This window comes from Crocodylus siamensis, chromosome 4, assembly GCF_052110815.1.
Source record: "Crocodylus siamensis isolate JL-2025a chromosome 4, ASM5211081v1, whole genome shotgun sequence".
Taxonomy (NCBI): Eukaryota; Metazoa; Chordata; order Crocodylia; family Crocodylidae; genus Crocodylus; species Crocodylus siamensis.
In genome coordinates, this window is record NC_143398.1 from 82458205 (window position 1) to 82486078 (window position 27874).

Consider the following 27874-nt stretch of genomic DNA (forward strand, 5'->3'; position numbering starts at 1 on the left):
GCAGCAGACAAAATAGTGGCTTCCTCCTCAGCCCTCTGCCCCCCTGGTGAGGCCTTTCCATCAAGGGGTGGGGCCCCATGAAGGGCAGCCAGCAATCAAGATGGCAGCTGCCCTCTCATCCCTCCTTCCCCCTGGGGCCTCTATGCTAATCATCAGCAAGGGGCAGGATCACCCCAAAGTGACCACAGAATTAGAACTACTCTGCAATCAACCTGTGAAAATTGGTAAATTTCCCCATGATTTAGGTAGACCACTACCTATGATACTCCACAAACCAGAGATATGGCAGAGCCCCTTAGGTTTCATTTAAGAGGAAGAACCTGAGTGTTTCTGCTGCCTTTTTAGATTCAGTGGTATCCAACAATGTGGACATACAACAGGATGAAAAAAGCTGTACTTCCTAATTAATGATCTGGTCAGTAGGTGGTGACTTCATACCATGCCCTTGCCTGAATACAGGGATTCAGTACACTAGCAGAGGGATCTAGAATACTGGCAACAGACATTTTAGGGTTTTTGACTAGTTTCTTTATTAATCTGTTCAATAAAGGAAGAAACTGGCAAGATAATCATCATTGAATGATGGTTTCTTTAGTTCTGGTTGAGCTAAACATTAAGTCATGTTTCTCCTATCCTCAAAGGTAGTATTTAAAGTATTTCTTAACAGGGCTTCCTTACCAGGCAGAAATGGAGGCAGGCAGGCAACGGCCTTAACTGCTGCGACTGGTTTTGTGACTGCATTACGTTTGAAAGAGAAGGACTCCTGGTAGCACTCTGGGTGCATCTACACGTTCATTAATGTGCCGTAATTATGGTGCGTTATGTTTAATACCTGTAATAACAGGTACTAACTTAATAAGCTGTAATTGGCACTACTGTAAAATAGCGCCAGTGCATGCTTTTTTTGTAATCCTAATGCACAGTAGACTAATTCTGCTGTGCATTAGCATGGTTTTTGCCTGCTGCACTAATGTGCAGTATAATTAGTCTACTACACATTCAGGATCTCATGTAGATGCACCCTCTGAGTTGTATTTTCTCTCACGCACTTGCATTGTTGTTCCTGCTGCCCCATCATATGCCAAGCAGAAGAGAGCTTCTCTGAGAATGTCTCTACTCTCTGCCAAAATTAGAGGGACTAGCATTTTACAATTTCATTTAATGAAATAATTTTGGTCAGGATAATCAAAGTCACAAAAAAAAGAAAGATCCCTAACAGCCTTTGAAAATACTTAAAAGTATGGCCTCCTCTACATGCACAGATAATGGCGTGATTGGGTCTAATGTGTTATCCACACAATCGCTTCTTTTGCCATGCCACATGTATGGCAGGAGGCATGACTGTAGAATCAAACACTAGCTCTGATCGTGCTTTATTGCCGATATAGGGGAAGCCCAATCCTAGCCTCCTTTTGCACTGACAAGAAGCAGGCTCCCATGGCTGGGAGCCCTATTTGCTCTGAGGGGGCTCCCTGCCATGGGGTCCAGATGCAGCCAGGATGAAGAGCTCCTGCAACTAATAGGGCTCTCAGCCCCAGCAGTGCCTTATGTGAGCTGAATCAATTGTGGCATCTCTTGGTCCCCATCAGGTGCAGGTCTCTCAGCCCAAGATGCGTGTGTGGTGCAGCTAGAACTGAGAGCCCATGTGGGCTGGGAGCTTCAGGCACCCCTGAGCCTTGAGGATCATGTTAGCTGGCATCCCCAGGTCTCAGGGGTTTCATGCTGGGCACAGCTTATCCCTATGGCTGGGAGCCCTGGGAGCTCAGGGTTCCCAGCTGCAGCAGAAATCCTGCTACACTTGCAAATTAAAGCTCAATAGCAGCCAGCTATAAAGTTAGTACACTTTTCTGAGATCTAACATTATAGCAGGCTGGAGCTTTCTATGGCATGATAGTTACTTTGCACGTGTAGCTGGTCTTAAGGTAACTGCACAATTAACCAGTTAATTATACAATACCTGTAATGTGTAGAGGGGGCCTATAGCATTAACTTAAATTGGTATTTTTGTTAGTTCATATATTCTTCCAGAACCAGTTTTTTGTTACTAGGAAGCTTTTTAGAATAAGATTACCACAAACTTAAACAACATGGCCCATATCTAACCTTATTTGTAAGTTGCCAGTCAGTTGAAGACACTGGGTGCATCTACATGTTCATTAATGTGCCATAGTTACTGCACAGTAATGTAGACTTGGATAACCAAGTAGTAAATGCGTAGTAACTCATGCTACTGAACAGTAGTGCCGAGGCATGGTTTTTTTCAGATGCTAACTGCACACTAGCTTAATACTACTAGGCAGTAGTGTATTAGCACAGGTTTTGCCTGGCATGCTACTATGCACTGTTATTAGGCTACTGCACAGTTAACATCTCGTGTAGACACACTCAGTGTTTAAGTAAGAACAGAATGTAACCTCGTGTGTTTTGCTTTATTGAGCGTCAGATTCAAATTACAAAGCTTCTTTTAACATTAGCCTCAATGCTATTTTAAAGTCTAAATGCAACCAGCAGATGGCAGTCTGGAATTAATTACAAGCAATTTATCTATACCTATATAGAGAGTTTTTTAGAAAAAGCTCAAATTGAAGAGGAACATAGTAAGCATGGAAATGATGTATTTTGCATCCAACTTTTCCAGTACATCCTGCAAAAGAGAAAACAAAATTAAAATAAAAGAAAGTTAAATCACAGCTTTCACTTTTCCTTTTTAATTGATGTCTGTTTCTCCTGTGTGTTAAGGAACTACTTTTAGTTTATGTTTAAAGTTCCAGAAGCCATTGATTAAATCTTCAGGTCCAGCTGATCTCCATTTGGAACAAAAAAGGACAGCTCAGCAAAAATGACTGAGGAAGAAGTCTCCTAAATTCCATTAGGAGGAAGATTTTTGGCATTTGGACCAAGGTTTGGAACTTAACTAGAATATAATCAAGTATGTTATGGAGAAAACATACTCCATAAAATACTCCATAATTAAAAGAATATATATACTTGCAATAGCATGCAACTGTCAAGAGAGAATTGACTGTATGAACAAAGCAACTTGCTCTCATTTCCCCTCTGCCATCCAAGGAAGGCTATGAGTTTAGACCTCTTTGACCATATCTTCATTGCCAAAGGACTGTGCTAGAGAGTACTGGAGGAGATGTGTTGCGCTTCACGTGTAATATGCCCTGAAACAAATGTAATGTAGGGGTCAGTGCTGGGTACACTTTTTGTTAAGAAACACAAAATATAAAGCTTACTGTGGTGCACTCTGCATCTCTCTGAGGCAGTCATTTCACAACTATTCTGGGATATAGCCAGAGGCATAACTAGGCATGTGAGCAATCTGTACGGGGCAGTGTCAGTGGCCGCATTGCTGGTGATGCAGCAGTGGCTAGGCTGACAGCACAGCTGCTACTATTTTTGTATTCCCTCCCCTCCCCAACCCCAGCGGGCACCTGGGGCTGGTGCCATGGTCATCCCCTTTTGTTTCACTACAGGTGTAGCGCATGTGCTGTAAACTTCATTGCAACACTCCCTTCCACAGTCCAGAGGCAGTGTCCTTCCTAGCTAACTAGTTCTGCCTCCTACACATCAGGGACAGGTTCCCAGAGTGTGAGGCATCTGGATTATCTTTGTGGAACAATGGTATGCCTTTGGGATGTGGATATTTTGAATTTGATGCTCTAGCCGTTAGATTGGTATATACCCATTCCAACTTTGAGGAGTCCGAGTCTCGATGAGCCATCCACTCAGCCCTACCCAGAAATCTGACCTACTGAGAATGCATTTGGAAATGGAAAAAAGCCTCTTGAATATGTAGGGATTTAGCAGAATAAAACAAAGAGTGGAGACAAAATGTATAGCTTTATATAAAAGATTAGTACAGAGATCCCTCAGTGATTGTTTTCCAGTCTGTAATTTTAATGGCCACTCTCCCCATTATTACGGCTTCAAAAGCCTTTGTACTTCCAGATAAATAGCTCTTCACCCAGCCAGATTGGTTGCAACCCATTTTATATTTTCTGCAAGAATATTTAAATGCCTCAAATTGTTATTTTGGAAGATGCAAAAATATGACTAATTATCAACATTATTCATGCAAAATTCTCACAAGTGTTTATGATTAAAAATATGTTTCCCCTTTATTCTCTGAAAAATACATCTCTTAATAGATTGTAGTTAGTCAGTTTTCAGGACTTGGCAATTCTTCGATGTGAATATGAAGGCAGGGCAGGATGGCACTTTATAAACTAATTCATTTCAAGATGCATAAGCTTCACAGGCAACTCATTCATGCCCAAATTCCCACCATCTTTGATGACTTCTTGTCCAGGTTCTCCATTAATTTTACTGTAATAGAAGCTGCACAGTGCTTTCCACCCTTTGTAAAATTAAATTCTTGAATGGTCTCACCGAGATCACCCCAACTTTGGAACCTCAGAGTGATTCCCTAAGGTGTTATAGGACCCATTAATGACTACATGGATACCTATCCTATATTTCATTTCTTATGAGAATGTCCTTCTTGGTAACAATTGCATCATCCCAGAGTGCTGGTAGAATCCAGACCCATCCAGACAGAGCATTAAGAAAACCACATTTCAGATTTTCCTGGTTGCACTAATGCCTGTTATGACATAGCTAATTTATCTTCTCCAGGCCAAAGTATGACTTACTCAACTAGAGCTCAGACTGCTTCTGTGCTTCTCCATTTGAAACATGTAAAGCACTCACCTGGGTGTTGTCCTATACTTTACAAAAACACTATAAGTAAATCTAATTTCCCCCCAGAAGGTGAATAAAACTGCGAGCCACCCTCTGGCTTATGTGACCTGGATCCAGGGCTTATGTGACCTGGTTATCACATAGTACCCCAATCTAGAAATATGGTAGGATGTCTACATCTCTTCTCTCCCATAATGGATAATAGGCGATTTGTGCATTTTTGCCACGTCTATATGACACTGGTCATACAGGATACAGGCAGCCCTTAGACACTGGCATCATCTTATGAAACATTTTCTCACAGGAGCCCCCCAGCACACTGCTGAGCAAGACAAGAAATGGGCTGCCTTGTGAGTAGGTCCCAGAACATGCAGAGAGCTGCTGCTACAGATTGCACAAGGTCATCTGTGCCCTGAGCTGGCATGCAGTGAAAGGACATGTGGGCTCCCCCCACATCCCATCTGAGGACACCACAGCATTCTTTCTGCAGCAAACAAAGGCAACTCCACAGTTCAGGGCACCAGGCACTGGCCACACTCGCACAGTACACACAACCTACCAGTTGCCTGGGCTGATAGCAGCCCCATATGACTGTTCACATAGCAGCCAAGGCAGAGGTGAGATACTGACAGGAAAGGGCAAGGGGACCAGTTGGCATCATACAGCTTTTCCTCTCCCTTCCCCACAGGTGCTTTAAAACCAAAAATGCTACCTCCTGTGACTTTGGAGGATATCCTGCTCAATCTCATCTCAAGGCCACATCAAAGATGCCCTCTTCTTGATGGCTATCAGGGAACAGTGGTGCTGTGCCCTAGTGTGCTTTAGAAGACTCATGGGGACTCTTCTCTTTGGGGAGTAGAAAGGCAGGTTCCCCTTCCACAGGGGAAAAAACAAGGCTTCACTCACCTTGGTGTTGGTCTTACTCCTACTGAAGTGCTACCTCATCCTGCCAAAAGAAATTGAATTTTATTAGTAGTTGATTAGGATTGTGAATACAAAAAGATGACAAAGCCAGTAGGGAAATACAAGTCACCCAAGCGAGGGACTAAGATTAGAGGGATGGGGGTGATGAGGGGAATGCAATTAGGTTACAGAAAATACTAGAGATATATCTTAGCTGAGATCAGCAGACTTCATAGACATTAGGGCTGGAAGGGACCTCGGGAGATCATCGAGTCCAGCCCCCTGCCCAAAAGGCAGGAAGTCAGCTGGGGTCATAGGATCCCAGCAAGATAAGCCTCCAATTTACTCTTGAAGGTGTTCAATGCAGATGCATGAACCACCTCCAATGGCAGGCTATTCCAGACCTTGGGGGCTTGGACAGTAAAGAAATTCTTCTTTATGTCCAGCCTGAAATGGTCTTGCCGTAATTTATAACCATTTGACCTCATCATCCCTTGGGGCGCTCTGGTGAACAAACATTCCCCAGATACTGATGGTCACCCCGATAAACTTATAGATGGCCATCAGATCACCCCAGAGCCTGTGCTTTTCCAGGATGAAGAGCCTCATAGATCTCAGCCTGTCATCGTAAGGTCTGTTTTCCTGACCTCTCATCATGGCTGTGCTGAGATACAGACTCCTGCCAGGTGCAACAGACCTTTGCAGAGAGAGAGAGAGACTTTTGGCACCCCTCACCAGTGCTGGTATCACCCAACCCCATCCCCATGCTGGCATCCTCCCAACACCCTAACACTAAGCTTTGGAAATAAGAGCAGTACCTGGGCTATCCAGCCAGACCTACTAGAATTGTGTCTCGTTCTACAGGACATTCTAATAAAAGCTCCAGAAAGAGAGGGAGGCATTTGTGAGATGCTGCAAGTATGCTTGATGGGAGACAAGGATATGGAACCCCTTGTACTACAGTCACTCAGGCCAGAACTTGCTGTGGTAGGACTGTCCGAGGATGGAGGAGCTGAGGCTGGACCTGAAGCACTTGGCCATGGCAGCAGCGATCTTGAGGCCATATTTGCTGACCATCATGTTCAAGATGTATATGTGGCACTTATTCATAAACATGCAAGAATCCTGTGTGGGTTTCCTGATATTGACATAGGTGCCATCCATAGCACCCAGGACTTTGAGGAAGTTTATAATCTGGTGAAAGTCCAGCGTCATCTGTCTCTGGCTGCTGGGACCCATAGGGACTACATGGAAATACATGGGGTCCACTATGTAACCTGAGGTATGCAGGACAACCACTTATAGGAACTGGCCCAGGATCCTAGAGACTGTGGATGGCCCATGCCTGTAATTTAGGTAGTAACTCCTTGGAAAGACCTCAAGGCCAGAATGGCTAGAGGACTAGTGACCTGCTGATGCCTCCAGGCTACCCTGTAGCATGTTACAGACATGGTTCATGGCCTCTGGCATGAGGCTGTATGGTTGGATGCAGAAACTGATCTCTCAGCTCCTTGTAGGAGCAGTCACTGGAGCACAAGAACATTCAGGGTGCATGTGCAGTTCAGTGAACATGTCCTGCTAAGGACTTCCCTGCGAGTGTACAGGTGTGTGCCTACAAAGTCTGCAATACACACCTGGACAATACAACTTGAAGAATTTGATTATAATTATGTATATGGGTAAAGAAACTGTCATTGACTCGAGATGTTCTTATTAGTGAAATCTAGAAACATTTGATTATGCCAATATTCCTTTAAAAATTATTATAGCCTGCAACCAGACCACCTGGGGGTTTGATTATATTAAATCCAACTAATTAAATAGCACTGGACTATTTCTGCACTTGGATAGGAGACATATGAGAAAAATGAAGAAGCAAATATTAATGTTAATCCTTGACAAAATTTTACATGTACTCATGGGGACTTTCCCATGGAAAAAATGGCAAGTACCCATCTTCCATGGCCTTCACTAGCCACCTATATTAATCTTCTGTACATATTGCAAAATCCTTATGTCCTTATGGTCTGCTGTATAGTTATGTACTAATTCAAAGAGAATTCTTTCCCCATCAAGATAGTAATGTTATCCTTAAATCTCTCCCTTCTCTGCTATGGCACAACCCACACTGTTATTCTGCAAGGTAAGTAAGGCTATGACAAGCTGCATTCTGCTGAACTATTTTGCTGAGCCTGGAGGGTTTTCTTGCTTTGCACTCTTGTTCCAAATTTAAATGGGTAAAAACTCCTCATGCTGTCACAAAAGCTATTTTTAAAGTTAATACAGCTCAGAGCCTCGAATACAGGTTTAGAGCCATATATAGTCGGATAGTGTGCATCCCATCTCTTCAGCAAGAGGTTCTCCCTGAATGACAGCAATGAAGCACTCATGACACCTGCACATTTCTTCTTAACTCCTGTTGACACTTGCATGTTACTGTATAGCTGGTCAGTCAAAGGAAATATGAATTCTTGGCAAATGCTTCTGGCAGCCTACATGTTCTATGCATCAGGGAAACCATGTGAACAAAGGGAGAATTAGATTTATTGTTTACTAATTATTATTATTGTGATATCCATATTTCACAAATCTGAAGGTGTTTTACAGAACTACATTCTAGCTGTGAATATGTGGGCGGGGTCTGCTTTTGAAGACTTCCTATGCGCACACACACTTGCACAGAGGCAGCAAGAGTCTGCTTACCTGCCTTCCCCAAGTGTGAGGGACTTGCAGCCTTACACAGTGCAAGACATCACAAAAAGCAGCATAACTGGATAAAGCATAACTTGGCCCCACTATTTCTGCATGCTGCTAGAGTAGAGTTGCTGCCACCCCCATACGAGCTTCTGCAATTCCCCAAGAGCTTTCCACCTACCTTTTCTTCAGCTGTGCTTGTCCCTCTGCATCTCTTTCCAACCCCCTGAAAAACCACTATTCAATACCTGATTGATCCAATACACTTGATTCACCAATGAGAGGGGGTTGTCTATAGTTTGGGGCATGGTAGCCACACTGTGCAAAAGTATATCTTTTCTAGTTAAAATTGTATGTGGACTTAGGTAGGTATAATATAATTGCTCAAGTTATTTATTTAGTTTGATTTGTAAATGGAACAGCCCCACTCTAGTGACTTCCCCACATTATCAGAACATTCAAGTATCTCTTATAAGTATCCATTACCAATATTATGATAAGAATAACATACAACTTTAGATAGGTACGCTAATATATTGCTGTCTATGTATAAAACTAGGGATGGATTCTTAGTAGATGTAATCAGAGCCACTTCATTGACATCAGCAAAACTGGACTGATTTACACATTCCTCATTAGTAGCAATATGGTAGCTCCTAGAAATAGCTTAGGATTTGAAATTTGTCCAGCAACTTCCAGGACGTTCTGTAGATTGTGCGTTGTAGGTATAACTTGTAGTTAGTGGAGTTGCCTCAGAAAGAGGCTCTGGACCAGCAACAAACACACCAAATAAACTGGATCTTCAATGTAATAGGAATAGGTAGACCCCTGAGAATTGATATTTTAGGCAGCTCTACTACTAGCAATAAGAGCTTTCTTTGTTGTAGGACTGCTGATCCTCAGGTGTATGGCATAATATATTACTGTGCTAATAGGTAAAACAGATGTTCCTCACCAAAAGCAATTTGACACTTCAGAATCTGCCCTTGTACTAACAAGTTCCTTTGAAAAAATTCTCTCTCATGCTCACTTAGAGGAATGCTTTCTGAAAGACTCATCTGGGGTTCTACCAATTCTCAGCTCAAGTCACTAGGGGGCATATGAACACAACAAAGCAGTGTTGCATTAACCTAGTTATCAGTGCTGAGCATAACAAACATTTCTGTGACCAGCTGCTTACATTTGGAAATGAAATTTTTTCAGCCCTATTTACACCTATTTGTTTCTGCTTTCTGTGCACAGAAATAATCACAGAAGATTAATTTTAAGCATGCATCTATGTTGTTCTATTTTATACAGGATGGTGAAATGCTTAACAGCGCAAAGTGAGGATGGCCTTCATTAATTCCCAGACCAGAGACCTAACACAGAGATAAAGAAGCAGGCAAGGATTTGAGCATATTGCTTGCAGCTGGGACCATATGCAATTATCTTATGCCAGTAACACCAGTGGTGATAGCAGACCATTCAGAGACTTACAGATTTTTAAATCTAGAAGGCCCCATTGTGATCTAATTTGACCTGTAAGCCATAGATCAGAGAATTTCCTTGAATTAATTCCATTGGAAGTCAAATAACTGTAAAGTAGAACAATATCTTTTAGGGGAAAAAAAGTCTGATTTAAATGTTTTGAATAAGAGAGAATCCAAGCCCTGGAAAATTGTTTTGATGATTAATTACTCACACTTCTAAAACCTGTATTTTAGTTGAAGTCTGAATTTTCTAGTTTCAGCTTCCTACCATTACAGCCTGCTAAATCTTTGCCTACTAAATAGAAGCATTTTCTACTATCAAATATCTTTTTCTCATGTTTGAGATTCTTGAGTCTCTATAAGGGATGTCATACAACCCTTTAATCATTCTCATAGCCCTTCTCTGGATGCTCCCCAGTTTTGAAATCCTTCTTGAACTGTGTATACTGTACTGCTCAGTAAAGGTTGTGCCCACACCAGTGAAATAATGTAAACTGTCTATTCCTACTCAGTGGCCGCTTCTACATAAGATGCTGCCTGTCCAGTCATTACTGTGCAATCATTTAGTACTTATTCATACAAGTACTAAATGACTGCACAGCAACCACAGTCACTGTGTAGTCATGCCGAGGAATGGCTTTTTCATGACACTGACCATGCAGTAGCTCATGACTACTATGCAGCAGTGTTCTATCATACTTCCTGCCATGCAACACTACTGCGCACTAATCATGGGCTACTGTTCAGTCAACGTTTTGTGTAGATGTAGCCAGTATTTACCCATTTATAAATCAGAGGCCCATGTTACACTTAAGATATGATTAAACACTTAATTACATCTTAAGTTTTTACTTAGTGTTACGGGATGGGGTCCCCAGGGATAGCTGTGATACCCCTAGGACTCCTTGGGTAATCCAATGCCAATCCTCTACAACAGGCACCCTCTTTCTTGCCTGCCATGTCTTGCTGGTAATTTTAGTAGATTGAGAGGTTGCCCTTGAGTTTGTCTGGACACGGACCTGCTGGACCCCACTGAACCACATCCCATGCCCCAAGCCTGACAGATGGTATTGACGTTGTCTCTCCTTGTCCTCACTGGGCTCTCTGCAGCCCTGTCTCTGTGCTTCATACTGGCTCTGGGGTCGGTTCACCCCCTTTGGCAGTGCACCCCCCTGGTGCTAGAGTCTACTCACCCCCTTACTGCTGCACCCTTCTCTGGCCCTGGGGTCCTCCCACCATAGTGGGTCCCCAATGAGGCCTCCTCCTTCTCCAATAGCCTCAGCCCAATCCATCAGTCAAATAGCAACTAAAATCTGAACCCCTGAGCTATAACATAATATAAGCAGGTCAGGGTGTGCTCTGTCCCTTTAAAATATCAAACTTTGCCCAGCACTACGTACTTATAGGCCAGGGTCTCTGGTGAGCTCCTGGAGCCCCTTAATCCTACCCAGGATAGAACAAGCAGCCAAGCCTGTCTGGTGAACTTCTTCTCTGAGAGCTCCTTCCCCTTTGTCAGCAGCCCAGAGAACTAAACCAATACTCCCAGCCCTAGGGTTTATATTTACTCAGGATCCTGCCTCTTCCGGGCAGCTGACCGGGTGCAGGTGCAGGTTAATCTACTCGTTAACCTGTTGCCAGGTTATCTGCACTGGTGGGCTTCTATCTAGCTCTTAGGGCCCTTCCTCTAGGCAGTTTCTGCTACTATCGGAGCAGGCACCTTAGTGCCCTGAGACACCTGGCCATACATTAATGCAATTAATGGCGTGATAAAGTAAGGAATAAGCCACAAAGTTATTACACCATACATATGTAATAACGTTGTTGCTGTTTCCTATCATGGCATTAATTGAATTCAGCTGATGGGGCTCCCAGCTGTGGGAGTTTCCTACTTGCTGGTCCAGGAGGAACCCAGGATTGTGATCCTGGGCTTCTCCTGCAATGGCAGTAAGACGTGACAAGATCTGAGGCTGGATCCCACAATCACACACATGGGGCATGTCAGGAAGAGTGATTGCAGGAATCCCACATCAGATCCCATTGTGCCTTCACTATGCACATGTGCTAGGGACATAAGGATCACAGTAGCCCTTTTGGCCACTACCGTGCATTGCAACCTCATGCTTAACTAATTACCTACCATAACCTCCAACTTTTTTTAGACTTAATATTTCCAAAGACAAAATCCCCCAACCTAAAAACATGGCTAAGTGTGAAAATATGATCTTACATTTGGACATATTTAAACACATAAGATTCAGCCCTATTTTACCTTTCCATGCGTAAGCAGCACCTATGTAGCTTCAGAAATTAAATTTATTAAACTTGTGCAGACTTTAAGTTATGTCTGTTTTTGAACAGAATAGAATTATCCAAGTACATGTGAAAGTTCTGGGAGAGGAAAAGGAGCATTCCTATTTTTTGACTCAATAGCCAAGTAGTAGTCAGGGCACCTGCCCAGAATGTGGAAGACCTTGGGTCTAGGTCCACTTAGCCAGAAGGGATTTGAATGAGTGTGAAGGAGTGGGGCCTAGGAGCAGCCGTGAACTCCCTAGCACCCGCTACCGTCACTCATGGTGGACTCAGCACCCTCAGAATCTCGCCCGCCAGGACTTTGCTGTTTAATAGGTTAAATGGGAGGCTGCCTTTGTTCCCCTAGTGAACGGTAAGTGTGTTCTTGCCCCAACTCCAAATGGGGCGCCTCTGTGCGCCCCTCCCTTAAGGGGTATGCGTGCCTCCAAACCTCCCCTTTAGCATGCCCCAAGCCTCGCAGCTGTTCCATGGGACGTTGTACAGTCCCCTGCCCCTCAGGTGCTCTCTCCCTGGCACCCTGGGCTCATCGCCCGCCTGGCGCCCCCTGGGCCGGGCTCCTACCCACCGGCCTGTTACCGGCGGCCCGGGCCTGTCTCTCCACTGTCCGGCTCCTACCGACACCCCTTGGGCCTGGCTCGTCGTCGCCGCCCCGTTACTGGCGCCCCTTGGGCCTGGCTCGTCGTCGCCGCACCTGCCGCCCACTCTGAGGCCTATACCGCACCTCTCGTGCTTCGCCCCCTCTGGGGCCTCGCCCACTCTGGGGCTTATACCACACCTCTTGTGCTACGCGTTTCCTGCTCTTGGGGCTCAGGTGGCCGTAGCCGTGCCTGGCCCCCTTGACCCTTTCTTGGGTCTTTGCCAAGAATCCCAGGTTGGGCTCAGGTGGCCAGAGCCTTACCTGGCCTCCCCGACCCTACTGGGTCTTTATCAATCAGAGCCTGCCCCACTCTGGGGCCTGTGCCATGCCTCTCACGCCCGCCGCCCCACTCTAGGCCCTGTGCCGGGCCTCTCGTGCCCGCCGCCCCACTCTAGGCCCTGTGCCGGGCCTCTCGCGGCTGGGGCTACAACCCCCACTCAGCAAGAGCCCTCCTGGCACTCCTTTGCTGTGCCCGCTGTGGCACTGTGTCCCTAATGGGCACCGGGAACCCCCAAGGCACTGGGGAGCTCCCGTGAGGCCTCCTCACTCCCCTACAGCCTCACCCGGTCCTCCGGAGCAAACTGTAACCAAACTTAAGCCACCTGGCCACAACATAAACAACAGAGCCTCCTGCTCATAACACATAAACACCAAGCCCCCACCAGGGCTCTCAATCCTACCTGCCTTCAGGGTGTTCTTGTTCCCAGCATCATCGCAGCCGGTCAGCGTGGTGAGGCTGCAACCACCCACCCAGGCTGCTCAGCTCTGCAGCAGAGCTCCTACTCCTGCAGCTGCCAGAAGGGAACTGCTTGTAAGGCTCCGGCCTGGGCTGTTTATAAAGGCACGGCCCTGCCCGCTTCTGGCCACCTGACCCGCCTGGTTGCCCTGGCAACCGGCACCTGAGCTGCCCAGTTGATTGGCAGCTCAGTTCCTTTTGCTTCCAAGGCACAGGACACCTTGGTGCTCCTGTGACACACCCCCACCCCAAGTTACACTACCTGGCATAGGACATCTCCGTGCTCCTGTGACAATAAGCCTCTCAGCTTTCCTAACAAAGTGCTTGAACTAAGTATTGCTGAGTAACCTCCAACTTTCTTCTTGAAGTTGGCCCACTGGGCAGCCAAGAAAGAAAGAGATGTGGGGCCAGGAGGGCATAAGCCAGAGAGTATGTTTCACTGACATAGACAGTAACCTGAAACCTTTCCATAATGGGGTAAGAACTATTCCATTTACTTTACCCAACAAATATTACATGCAAGGTAAAGAAAAGCCACAAAGATTTCAACCTGGTTACAGTTCAGGACCCCTTTGCTTCTAGGGTAACATCCATCTCAATGATTCACAGTCTGTCTGGCTTGTGGTCCTGTTGGTCCCCTCTTGGCTTTCTTTCTACCTGACCCTATATATCTTTCCCTTTTGGCCACTCAAAAAAGTCAGTTTTAAGAAAAGGGCTGGGGGATTTTTTAGGCAATGGCCAGCCTGTGGCCCAGTAGTTATAGCACTGTTCTGGGAAATAGAAGATACAGACTTAAACCTGGGTCTTTCACTCCCAAAGCAATGTACTAACCATTAGATTAGTGAGTTAAAAAGGTGTGGAGGGCCTTCCTCTTCTACCTATCCAGCAATTACATGCAGTTGATCCTATCTGCCATAGGTGGAAGTGGAACATAAAATCTGCTTAATTGTACGTAAGTAGCAGTTAGGCGGGAAAAGGCAAAAAATAATTTGTACTATCTATCTGTCCCCTTTAGTATTTACTACTCTGGTAATCTTCATGTAACGGCAAACTTTATTAGTAATGATTTTATGCTTTCTCCCAGATAATTGATAAAACAGTAAATAATTAAATAATGTTGGGACACAGCAATGTCTGACAGGCCCTACTAGAAACCCATCTACTCTGTGATGACTCCCTGTTTATAATTACAGTTGGAGACCTATCTGCAAGATAGCTTTTAATCCATTTAATGTGAGCTATTTTCCATTGCACTAGTTAATTAATTAGCTGTCATGCCATGACTTATGATGCCTTTCAGAATTCTATTATATCAACACTGGTACCTGTATCAACAGGTGATAAAATCCAGTGCCCATGGGTACTGTTTATGTGGGTGACGAAATTCTCCTGCCAGCTCTCCAACACAGAAACCGTTAAACAAGCCAGATTTGGCCCTGAAAGCACTCACAACAACAAGGATTGTACATATAATTACTTTGTAGGAGTGTGAAAAGATATAACCAATTTTAAACTGGTTTGCATCCATCATTTTATTCATAGCCTTATTTTTCAACAAAAAGCCTTTACTACCCATCCGTTTCCTGTTGTCTCTCCCTTGTTACCAAATCCCTTTCTCTATCTGGTCCTGAATGTGAGTTACTTTTATCAGGGAAGATAAATGATTCCATTTGCCTTTTATGACAAATCACAACTACGACAGTTAATCTCCAGTGAGGTACACCACACAGAATGAACCTAAACTGGATTTATGGGGTAGCATGTCATTATTGTTTTCATATGACTTGCAGTATTCAAGGTTTCCTAACTCAACTAGATTTGATAAGGCTATATGCAAGGCTATATGAGCCAGAGTCCAAATGTTACACAGCCCTGCATGGCACCAACATGGACTGCTCAGTCTACATGGATTGCATAAATTTTTCTTTGCTCTATCAACATCATATATGATGATGACCTGCTTACAATGCTATCATGTCCAATTTGAACATTCAGACAGATGATGAGCTAGATCAGGATTTCATAACTACTATGACATCCATGGTTAACGTAGTTAGAGGTTCAGCTGATACATCTGGTTAAGTCCTGGATATCTTACTTGGATTGACAGACCAGAAATTATAGCACTAATATGGAAAATATTGTTTTCTAAGTTTAACACATGGTTGTACAGTTAAAACAAGGAGCCTGTTTAGATGATACACTCTCGGTGACTAAAGGGAGGAAGACTAAAGAGAAGTTCCAGTAGGTTCTGGTGGAGATGATTCCTAATTTATTTATTTCTATCCCAGTAAAGCATTGGAATCTGAAAAGCTATCCCATGTTCTAAGCATTAGCATCTGATTGACCTTGTCATCATCTGTGCCCAGGATTGTAAATATGTCCACATCACTCAAGCTATGCTAGGAGCTGATGATTGCTGGACTGATCACAGACACATCCACTCAGTTATGTCACTCAGACCGTCTTCCAGATGATGGATACAGCAGAAGCAATATCGATGGAAGATCAGTGTTGAAAGACACAAGGACCCAACCAAGTGAGACCTCTTCTACCAATGTCTCAAGAAAAAACTGATGAATTCCAATCAACAACAGTGGGAGAATATCAGCAGCATGTGGGGTGCTCTCAAGACCACCATCATTAGTGCCTGTGAAGAAATGCTTGGATTCTGTACCAGGAAACATTGAGGCTGGTTTGATGATAATGACTGGGAGATCCAAGAGTTGATCAGTCACAAGTGCAAGATCTTTTGTGCTTGGCAACATGACACCAACTGCAACCAAAATAAATTGAATGTCCAACAAAACAAGACAGAGGTCGAAAGGTGGACACATGATATGAAGAACAAATGGTGGGAAGACAAAGCTAAGGAGATTCAAAATCTCACTGACATCCCATAATATGTGCAGTTTTTTCACTGCCACTGAAGCCATCTATGGTCTGAGCACTCAGGGACTAAACCCCTTAAGACCTAAGGATAGAGGAGAGCTGATCAAAGAAAAGAAAGCCAGCAGTGCCCATTGGAAGTTGCATTCTGAAGCCTTCTCTATAGAGACTCTATTGTTGATGAGAGTGTTCACAACTCTATCCCGCACCACCCAGTCAGAGATGTCGGGGATCACCGAGCCGAATGAATCGGGCCCCAAGGTCACGGTGGGCTGGGGTGGCGATCAGAACGTGAACAGGTGGGATTAGCGGCTGCGGAGTCTGAGAGGCGTATGGTTTCAACTAAGAATGATTTATTTACTCACGCTTTGAAGCGGAGGCACAAGGTTGCTTTCTTCAGTTACAGTTGCAGAAACACAAACAATTAACAACAGAGGGGTCTGTTGGCCCACGAGGTTCCCCGACAGGGCAAGCCTGTCGGATAAGTCCCAGGGCTGGTCAACAGCTCATTAAATGGGAAACACAAATGAACAAAACTAACGAAATGCCGTGACACCAGTCCAAGGTGATGGACAATCGAGTGATCGAGGGAGAAAGCCAAGGTCGGAAGCCAGGAGGTGATGCAACGAAGAGAAGTCAGGTCAGTGGGAGTGAGCCGAATCATAATCAATGACGAAAGCCAAGGTCGATGATCAGGAACCGGGTTACAAACAGAGTCCGAAAGGGTGATCCAAAATCGTAGCCGAAAATCAGTGCCAAGGTGCGTTGGAAGCCAGGTAAGTTGAGTCGAAGCCGTAATACAACAAGCAACACGAAGCGCCAAGTGAAGGAGGAGATCGATAGGCCCTAAAGCCTGACTGAGAGACAGTCCCTGCAGCAGCAGCCTCTGTCTTCAGTTAGCGCGATCTCCCCCAAAGGGAGGGGTTCACTGAACTTTTATATGAATTTAGTGGCCAATCAGAACGCTTTCCGCAGAGAAATTTCTTGTCAGACTACCTCATGTCAGGTTCTGACTGAGCATGCTCTCAGCCAGAAGCTGACACAATCTGAGCATGCATCTGTGGGGAAAGTAGGTCAACAATGATTGACAGGTCCGCAAGTCACCCAGGGGGCACGCACTGGGTGAGCTTCGGAACTTTCCATTCACAGGGTCAAATGCGCATGTCAGTTTACCTCTTCTGTGTTGTCAGCATACATTTAAGATTTTTCCATGACAAGAGATGATCTTGGAATTCCTCCAGTCCGTGACGTGTGGAGGAAAGCCATCAAGCAGATGAAGAATGACAAGTTATCTGAAGCATATGGAATCCCCATGAAAATCTTCCAGTAGGGGGGAGAGGAGCTCACATAGCAGCTCAACCTCAGTCATCAAGCTCCAGTACACTAATAATGCTGTAGTGTGTGCTTACTTGGAAGCAGACTTTCAGGCAATCATTAACATCTTTATCAAGGCATACAAGAAAATGGGACTGATGCTTAACATTCAGAAGACTAAGGTCCTCCACCAACAAGCTCCTAATGAATGGCCCTTAACTCCAGTAATCCAATTCCATGGTGAGATTCTGGAGAATGCTGAGTATTTCCCATACCTCGAAAGTCATCACTCACAGAAGATTGACATCAATGAAGAAATCCAACATCACCTCAAATGCTGGCACAGCCTTTGGACAGCAAAAGAGTTGTCCAGTTTGTGTTTCCACAGGCCTCTTTTCCGTGGTATGCCAGCTCGCCTCAGGGCAGAAGCCAAGCCGGGGACGAGAGGGGGCTCCTGGTCCGCACGAGGTCGGGAGGGGGGTCCCCCCCGAGCCAGCCTTCCTCCCCCGCCGCAGCAAAAGAAATGGGTGTTTGAAAATTGCAACATCAAATCCAAAACAGCTCATGGTTTAACAAGTAGTCATTATCCCACCTTGCTGTATGGAGCCAAGATATGGACAATATACAGGAAACTTCTAAAGTTATTGGAGAAATAACATCAATGCTGCCTGCAGAAGATTCTCCAAATCCAGTGGGAAGACATATGCACCAATGTTAGCATTCTCCTACAAGCAAACACCACGAGTGCTGAGGCAATGATCATCCAACCTCAACTTAATTGGGCCAGCCATGTTACCTGGATGTCCAACTCCAGATTCCTGAAGCAAGTTATATTCTTCCAGATCAACCAAGGCATATGCTCAAGAAGACGGCAGAGAAAGCATTTCAGGGATGTCCTCAAGGCCATCTTAAAAAAATGCAGCATTGATATTAACTCCTGCATAGGGACCTACCAAATTCATGGCAGCAGTGGGGTTTGTTGCAGTTCCTTTAATTTTGCAGGCTCACCCATGCACCCCCTTCACTGCCGATTGGTGGAGAAGCCTAGCTTGCAGCTCACTCCTGATCAGCAGGGAGGTAAAAACTGTGGTTTTAAATATGGTGCCACCTTGGGCCAAATATGGGCCCTGACAGCCCTGCTGCTTGCTGCTGATGGGGAAGCAAAAACCACACCATGTTTAAAACTGGTTTTTGCTTCCCTGCTGATCAGAGGGAAGTGATGGTGTCCCTCTGCCAATCAACGGTGGGAGGAGGGGCATACACAGGAACATGAAAGATTAAAAGAGCCACCATGCTTACGCCGTGAATTTGGTAGGTCCTTACTCATGGAAGACTATTGCCCAGGACCACTCCAAATGGAGGAAGAGTGCTGTAGGGATCTCAGTACTTCAAAATGTCATGGTAACAACAGAAGATAGAAAAGTAGAAACATCAGAAACAGCATGTTGCAGACCAAATCAAGAATCCTGTGCCAGCCATACCACCTGGAAACACATGTGCAAGCTGCAGTAGAGTCTGTCAATCACAGAAAGGCATCATATGCCATCTTCAGACCCATAGATAAGACAATCATGGAAGACAGTCATCCTTGCCTGTCAGGGATTGCTGAAGACATCTTACTAAAGGACTATATCCATTGATGCAGTAAGACAGGACCAGATTGTACTTCCTGGAGCCCCAAAGCAACTTAGGCAAAATGTAGGCATTCCAGAACATGTCTTCATGTGTCCCCGATAAATTTCCTTAACTTAAATCAAATTTCCTGAATTTAAACTCTGGGGGGGTGTCTATACAAGATGCTATGTCATTGTAGTGATGAGCTACATCAGCGTAGCATTGGCAGACACAAACCATGATGCCAACACTACTGCATGGTAGCAACAAGTACCTGCTTAGTCTTTTACAAACCATGTAAACTCATTTAGTCCTTGACTGTACAGTAGCTCATTGCTACAGCACAGTAGGATCAGAAACAACCAGTGTACCCCTGGGACTACATCCCAGTAGCATCAGTAACATCAGTTACTGTGCAGTCATTTAGTACTTGCTTTAGTACGTGCTGTAGTAAGTACTAACTGATCATGCAGTAACCGCTGCTACTGTACGGTAGTATCAACATCATGGTTCATGCCTGCCAATGCTATGTTGCTGTAGTGATGCGCTACATTACTGCAGCTTGTCACTATCATGACATAGTGTCTTATATAGACACGCCCCAGATTATGTCTCTATTGCTTCCCCAGTGCTTTTGAGACTATATGAGAAATGTAGCCCTACCCAACTGCTCCCACTCCACATACGACAAACCCAGAAATGGGGCAGCCAGGCTGCTCGTGGGGTGCTTCTATCTCTCCTTGAAATCCTTGTCTCTGAAAAACTTGAGAGCAGCAATAGGAAGAAATCCAGGCACAGCTTCACGGCTTCATTTCTAGGTTTGGGCCACACATAGCAAGAATAGGAGGGCAGTACATACTCCTTGGCAATGGTCTCAAGAGTACCACAGTAGAGTACAAACATCCCCTGATTTAGTGAAAGCAATCTAAATTGACCCTGCTCAGGAGCTGCAAAACCACTTTGACATCTAGATTCACATAGATGTATGTGTCCATACGCAAATATCAGTCAAGGACTACATGAGATAGTTTTTACAAACCATATAAACTACTAATCAGGTACAAGAAATGTTTAGTGATACAAGGGTAAGTTAAGGAAGTTTCCCAAGGGATATAAAATACTTGTTACTTGGGACAATTACAGCTAAACTGACAAACTAAGGAGTATATCGTAATGACCATCATGGGTAGATGGAATAATGGCCTGAAGAACATAATAGGAAATTTCCTTCGCTATTTTTTTATTATTTTATGATTCTTTTAATATTCCAAGTATTAGAGTATTTTTAAGCAATTTCCACTTTTTCAATTTTTACGAAAGATAGAATTTAAATGTATTTAACTAAACAATCTAAACAGTCCTACTGAGAACTATGGCAGTGCTCACTCCATGTATCTAAACCCTTACATGTATGCGTGTATCTAAACCCTTAAAGGATTATGGCCTACAACCATCAATTCAGTCTCACACAAACTGTGGTCAGACAGAGGGCAACCATTTTTACTCCCTGCTATGGTGGATTGCATTCAAACACAAAGCCCAAAGAAGAAAGTCTGTGAATCTGATTATAAACAGGGGAGACTAGGTGGGGAGCCAGTAGATGAAGCTGTGCTGAGCAGGGCTGCTACCAGGACAATTGCTTCTGAGAGGACAACTGGCAGAAGAATTGTTGCGAGAGGACTCCACTGAGTGGTAGCGCCCAGCCTGTAGATGGAGTGGAAGCAGACTGAGACCTACTGGCACCCCAGGACCCCAAAAATTTAGATGTGGCTGCAGCTAACGCCACCACCAGGATTACAAGAATTTATAAAAATGTATTACTACCGTTTAAAATAGAGAGTAAAGTGACAAATGGTCCAAAAGACAGATGCATCAGATAAGAAATGGTGGATGTCCAGGAATGAAAATGCAGTTTGTCTGCCACCAAAGTAAACAGGACATAAACAAAACTGTAAGCAATTATAAGTAACTACAAATAATTATAAAGTAACAATAAGTAATTATAATTGTAACAGTAAGATCATTTCAGCCATGGCTCAAAGACCTGGCTAGAATGATATAGTTGGGAATGGTCCTGCTTTGAGCACGGGGTTGGAGCAGACAGGGATGGCCCTGGAGTAGTTGGGGATGGTCCTACTTTGAGCAGGGGGTTGGACTAGATGACATCTTGAGGTCCCTTCCAACCAGAATTTTCTATGATCCTGTGTAAAGACATGGGGCTCATGGAAGAATGATTAACGGCTGGAATATCCGGGGAGATTGTGGAATCCTCATCCCGGGGGGGCTTTTGTAGCAGGTTAGCAGGTTAGACAATTGTCACGAATGGCTCAGATAAAGCTGATCTTGCCTTGGGGTAGAGAGAAGGACTAGATGACCTCTCAAGGTCCCTCATGTCTGTGCCTCTATTGTTCTCTGATTATATGTTCTCTTCTATGCCTTCCACTGCCAGGTGATTTTATGTCTTATTCAGGCTTTTGAAATGGATCCATAATTGTTCCTTCCTATTTGATTTTTAAAAAGAATTTCACTTGAAAAATCTAAATGGTAAACATGCTATACTTTCAGAACACAGCATCATAGGACCTTGTGTTACCATGGGCTTGATTCTCTGCACCATTTTGCTGGCTGAACTCTGGGAGAACTCCAGTGGTGTAATACAGTAGAGAATCAGGCTTCATCTGTGCTAAAAAACTTATCCTGTTTTAGAGGATTCGATTTTCCCCTCACTTCCTGTCTACTGGTATGAATCTTAAACATCTTACTTTGTCTGACCACAGTTTATGACAGTTTTTAATGAATGAACAAATGACAAGCAGAAAAGGTTTCCACCCAGTCAAGAGTCAGCTTCATTCATGATACTTGTATGAGGGGATTGAAAATTACTTAGCAACCACTTGAATAAAGGAGGCAGAAAACACAACAGGGAAGCCTCATAATTGTAATGAAGCCAATGTTATTAAAACCTTTCTCCTTGATCACACTTTTTGGTTCTCTGTGTTGTCTGAAGAAACAGTACACACATTACATTAACAATGCATTCTCAAAACCCACTGGCTTTCTCCTGCTTTGAGTAGTGAGTTGGCAGACATCTCTGACTCCACTGGAGAATATTTCAATAGCAGTTATTTGTTTTTCTAGAGAAGGATAAAAATATCCATATAAATAAAACTGTAGGGATGGCTTAGAACTTAATTATAAAAAGTGGTAAGTTACAGGAACCAAATCTTTAGCAAATGCAAATCTGTGTAGCTCTATTGAAATCAGTGACATGAGACCAGTTAACGTAAGCACAAGCTCTGTCCCTCAACATTTTTGCTTCTAATACAAATGAATTGCCTTTTAAGAATCTGAAAAAAGGTTAACAAGATATAACCAAGATGTTTTTCTGAATATTTAAAATATTTTTCACTTGTTGTTTTTCACAAAAGCTTCAAACTGGGACCATCAGAACATTAATAAGACTATTTGCATACCAGTATACATACTCACTGGGTTTGCTTTTGTAGGGTTGTTCAAGATGGCTGAACTTCTGGAAGCTTCGTTGTCCTCACCAGTAAGACAAAAAAAGTATTTGCTAAGAAAAAAAAAGCACATTAAGAATATTTGTTAAAAGGTAACTTGCCCCACTGAAGCAGAAGCTATCTCTCTGCAGTCTGCTCATTTTATCCAGTGACTGTTAAACACAAAGATTGGACTGAGGTCTCCTTTCCTTTCATGGCAGTGCTCATCTTACTGACCCAGGCTCTCTCTCTAGCTCACTCTTCTCCTCTATGTTTTCTCTCAGATGCAACTAGAACAGCTTCAAGAAGAAGACCCTGGATAATGCCTAGCCTACTACCTGACACTCCAGGCATTTTTTGAGGAGGTGGGAGATGGATGTCCAAACCTGCTCCACATGAAAAAGGCTCTAGAACCAAGGTCTTCCACCCACTTGGCAAGTGCCTAAACCACTAGGTTGTTGAACTGAGGGGTGCAAAGGCCTTATTCTTCCTGTCTCTTCTTCCTTTTTCCCCATTGTGGACTTTCTGCAACTAATATTTCTGGGACTTACACAGAGATTATGGACCTACTCAGGGAGAATTGAATCTAAAAAGCAGTGATAGTGACCTAAAATTCCACATACCCAGCTAACAGTGGTGTTACAGGTTACTTTTAACCCATCATAATGCCACTTAAAATGGAAGGACTTACCCATTAAAGGATGTTAACCAGTACTGAGTAGCCTCTAAATCTTGTAAAGTTATGCCACTTCAGATGAAGGTTATTTTTAATCTGTTTTACCCAGGCCATCCCTACATATTTTTAGTTGGCTCTGGGAAGAAGTGAAGTGATTCTCCTGCTCTACTGGGCATTGGTGAGACCGCAGCTGGAGCACAGAGTCCAGTTCTGGGCACCACACTTTAACAAGGACATGGGAAATCTTGAAAGAGAAAATGACCACCTGTATGATCAGAAACATGCACAGCAAGCCATACAAGGAAAGGCTGAGGAACCTGGGACTCTTCAGCCTGAAAAAGACAAGGCTGAGAGGCGACTTGCTGGCAGCTTATACTACATCAGGGGAGTACATCAAGGGCTTGGCGAACAGCTGTCCACCCTTGGGAAAACCAGGAGTAATGGCCACAAACTCCTGGATGACTGTTTCAGGCTCAACATTAGGAAAACTTCTTCATAGTTAGAGTGTTCAGACTGTGGAATAAGCTCCTTCCAGAGGTGCTGCGATGGCCTACCCTGGAAATCTTCAAGAGGAGACTGGACAGTCACCTTGCTAGGGTCACCTGACCCCAGCTGACTTTTCTGCCTAGTGCAGGGGGGCTGGACCCAATGATCTTCCGAGGTCCCTTCCAGCCTTATAATCTATGGATCTATGAGATAAAGTGCTCTATTTTCATTCCTCCGGCATCCCAGGATGCAACATTTCCAGCCCTTCCCATTTCTTTGTTCCATGGGCAAACTTTCAACTCTCCTGATTAGGGGCTTGTTGCTGGCCCCAAGCCAACATCCCCTCCCACCCCAGGGGTGTAACCCCAGCACACCTGGACCATTCTGAGTACCCAGGTGCAGTGAGTTTGCTGCTTGCAAGAGCACCCCTGTGCAAAAAACAACAGCAATCCACTACCTACCTGCTTTCCAGAGCATGGAAGACACCAGGCCAGGTGCACACTGGGTCTCAGCTCTGTCCTGGTATGGCATACAGTAAAATCACCTGGTTGCAGTCCTGTCCTGGTGTAGCATGCATGCAGTGAACCCACTAAGTCTCAGCTCTTCCCTGATAGGAGTGCTAATTCAACTCCTGTCTAGTGTGGCATACAACAGATTTTCTGGGACTCAGCTTTCTCCTGGTGTGATTATTAACCCAACTCTGCCCTGACCCAATCCCAGTTCATTGAAATGTGCAAGATGTGGTCCCTTGGGTTTTTTTAATTCTTTTGTTCACTCCTTTTTCTTCACTTCTCTTTACTTCTCTCCTCTCCCCTCCCCTCCCCTTCACCCCCTACCCCATTTTCATTTCAAACACTTTTTTTTTCAATACTTTTCCCCTACAACCCACAGGTCCAGCTAGCTGCAAAGTATGGGAAACCACAGTCCCCATGATAATTTTTTCACCTCTGAGGTGCATGCCACTCTCCTCCCTCTCCCACCAAAGAGGAGGGATAAAATCCTAGCTCTTGGCCACACCCCTGCTTGCCAGTCCCCCTAGTAGCAAGTCATGTTTGTGCAGATCTGAGATGGCATTAAGGCAGGCATTAAGCTGGGCAAAATACAGCCCACAGGCCAAATCTGGCCTGCCCAGCCATTCTATCCAGCCCACAAGGCCCCTAAAAAATTTAGAAAATTAATATTTATCTGCCCATGGCTGCTTGTCAAAGATGACAAGGAAGTGGGGGCAGTAGGACCCAGGGGAAGCTCATGGGAGGACCACAGCAACAAGGCCCACTCAGCCCCTCCCCACCTCCAGCCAGAAGCCTCCGGCCTGGGACCCTTGGGCTGTTCCCACCTCACTCTGCCGGAGACAGAAATTCAAATGAGAAAGGGGGCAGTAGGGGAGAGGCAGAAGAGGACCGTGGGCAATTGCCCCAGTCCTCAGGCCTGGAGTGGAGTGGTTCCTATGGTCCTGGCACTGCAGCCAAGAACCATGAAGTGCCAGAGCAGCTAGTGGGTGTGCACAAAAGTGAGTAAATGGCGGCAGCAGGCAGGGGACAAGTGGCAGTGAGCAGAAGCACAGTGACAGCTGGGCAGGAGTGCAGGGCCCACACCAGTGCCCTGGGACCAGGGCCAGCAGGATGAGGAGTGGAGCAGCAGGAGCATGAGGCCAGCAGGGCTTTATGAAGCTGGGCTGCTGCCCCCACCCCCCACTGGCGCAGCCCAGCCTGGTTCCATAGAGCCCCTGCCAGCTTGTGCCCATCACTCCTGCCACCCTGCCCTGAGCCCCTACTGGCACCAGCGCAGGCCCTGCACTTTCACCCCACTGTCTCTGTACTCAGAATCACCCACTCACTGCCATGCCCCCCTGCCTGCCACCACCATTTCCCCACTTTCCTGCCCACTGCCATTCCTGTCTACCGTCCCGCCACCCACCACTCTGACTCCACGTGGTTCCCAGCTGCAGCACAGAGCTGTAGGACTCAGCAGGATCTGGCCTGGCCTCTGCAATTCTTGGTTGGCTCCATACAGTGCCAGCCAGGTTGGTCCAGCTCCTGCTGTGTCCTGCAATCTCAGCCATGTAGCTGGGACATGGTGCCAGAGTGGCAAGTGGTGGGGAATGGGGAAAAGGCAGGAGAAGGGCAGCTGTGGCAGACAGGGGGGAAATGGCAGCAAGCAGGAGCACAGGGCTTGTCCTGGTGGCCTAGGGCCAGGAGTGGCACAAGTGTGGAGCCCAGGCTTGGAGAAGCACTGCTAGGGGCTCTGCTGGCTGTAGCGGAGCTGTAGGCACACCCTTCCCCTCCACACATGCTACAACCCTCCCCTGCTACCCTCCCCCCATACACTCACAGGCCCCAAAAACCTCATACCTACCCACACCCCACACATCCACACACATACCTACACACTCCCCCATCCCACACACACACACATACCCTCCCCCACACCCAATATACACCTATACTCACACCCCCATGCCAATTAACCCCCCCACAAACCCTCCACACACACACACCCTCTCTCACAGCCCTTATACACACGCCACACCTATCCACCCCCACAAATCACACACATATACCCACACCATCAATTTATGTATGCCAGAGTATTATTTGCCCTACTGGCTACAGCATTGCACTGCTGGCTCATATTTATACCGTGGTCTATTATTACTCCCAGGTCTCTTTCATTCGTGGTGCTAGTCAGTTTGGTGCTGCTAAGCCTGTAGGTGTGTTGGAGGTTGCTCATCCTGAGGTGGAGCACTTTACATTTCTTGACATTGAACTTCATCAGATTCAAATCTGCCCAACTTGCTAGCTTGTCTAGGTCCACCTGTAACTGGAGCCTACCTTCAAACATGACCACGGTTCCCCATAACTTGGTATGATCTGTGAACTTGGCCAGTGAGCTCTTCATCCCCACATCCAAATCATTAATAAAGATGTTGAAGAGTACTGGACTGAACACCAACCCCTGCAGGACACCACTGCCCACTTCTCGCCAGGATGACACAGATCTGTTCACTATGATTCTCTGGGTTCTATCCTGCAGCCAGTTTCTCACCCACTTGACTACCTTGGAGTTAAGCCCACGATCCTCAATTTTCTCATGAGGATATTGTGGGATACTAAATCAAAGGCCTTTTGGAAGTCTTGGTGTACAATGTTAAGCTGCTCTCTCATGTCCAGGTGGTGAGCTACCTGATCATAGAAGGAGATGAAGTCAGTAAGGCAAGACCTGCCCCTGACAAAGCCATGCTGGCTGTCATTCAGAATCTTACCTTCTGCAAGCTTATCACAGATAGACTCCTGGATGAACTTTTCTAGGATCTTCCCTGGATGGAAGTTAAGCTGATTGGCCTATAGTTACCCAGGTCCTCCCTCCTCCCTTCTTGTGGATGAGCACAACACTGACCGTCTTCCAGTCCTCAGGGACTTCTCTAGGGTGCCACAAGTTGTGGAAGAGTTTTGCCAGGTTTACCACAATGACTTCAGTCAGCTATTTCAGCACCCTCAGATGAAGATCATCCAGTCCCACTGACTTATATACATCTAATTTTATTAAGTGGTCATACACCATAGAAATGGTAGTAGGAAGGTGATTATTCTTGCTGTGCTCAACCTCTACTCTACCTGTTATTCCCTCAGCTCCCACAAAAGTGGCTCTCCCAGCGTCCCTATCTACAGGGCTTACTTGTATGTTGGTCCCTGGACATGTTCGAATTTGTGTATCCCTGTCCCCCAGCATCCTTAGTTTAAAGTCCTGTCCAGAAGATCAGCCATTCTGGCCACGAACAGGGACTTACTTTTCCTCATGAGGTGGATGCTGTCCCTTCCCAGGAGTCCTTTCTCCTTGAAGTGCATGCCATGGTCAAGGAATCTGAATCCTTCTTGGTGGCACCAGCACTGGAGTTGCCGGTTCACTTCCTTGATGCATCCTTCCCTTCCGGCA

General features: G+C 45.3%; 1 long non-coding RNA gene across 1 annotated transcript; it reads right to left on the reverse strand.

The window, feature by feature from the left end:
* On the reverse strand, positions 1-27874 carry LOC149865916 (uncharacterized). The gene is made up of 4 exons (XR_016441566.1): positions 27729-27874; positions 22769-22853; positions 5617-5656; positions 1-2644 (listed from the first exon to the last, which is right to left on the reverse strand). It is a non-coding gene; the product is annotated as an uncharacterized LOC149865916 (long non-coding RNA).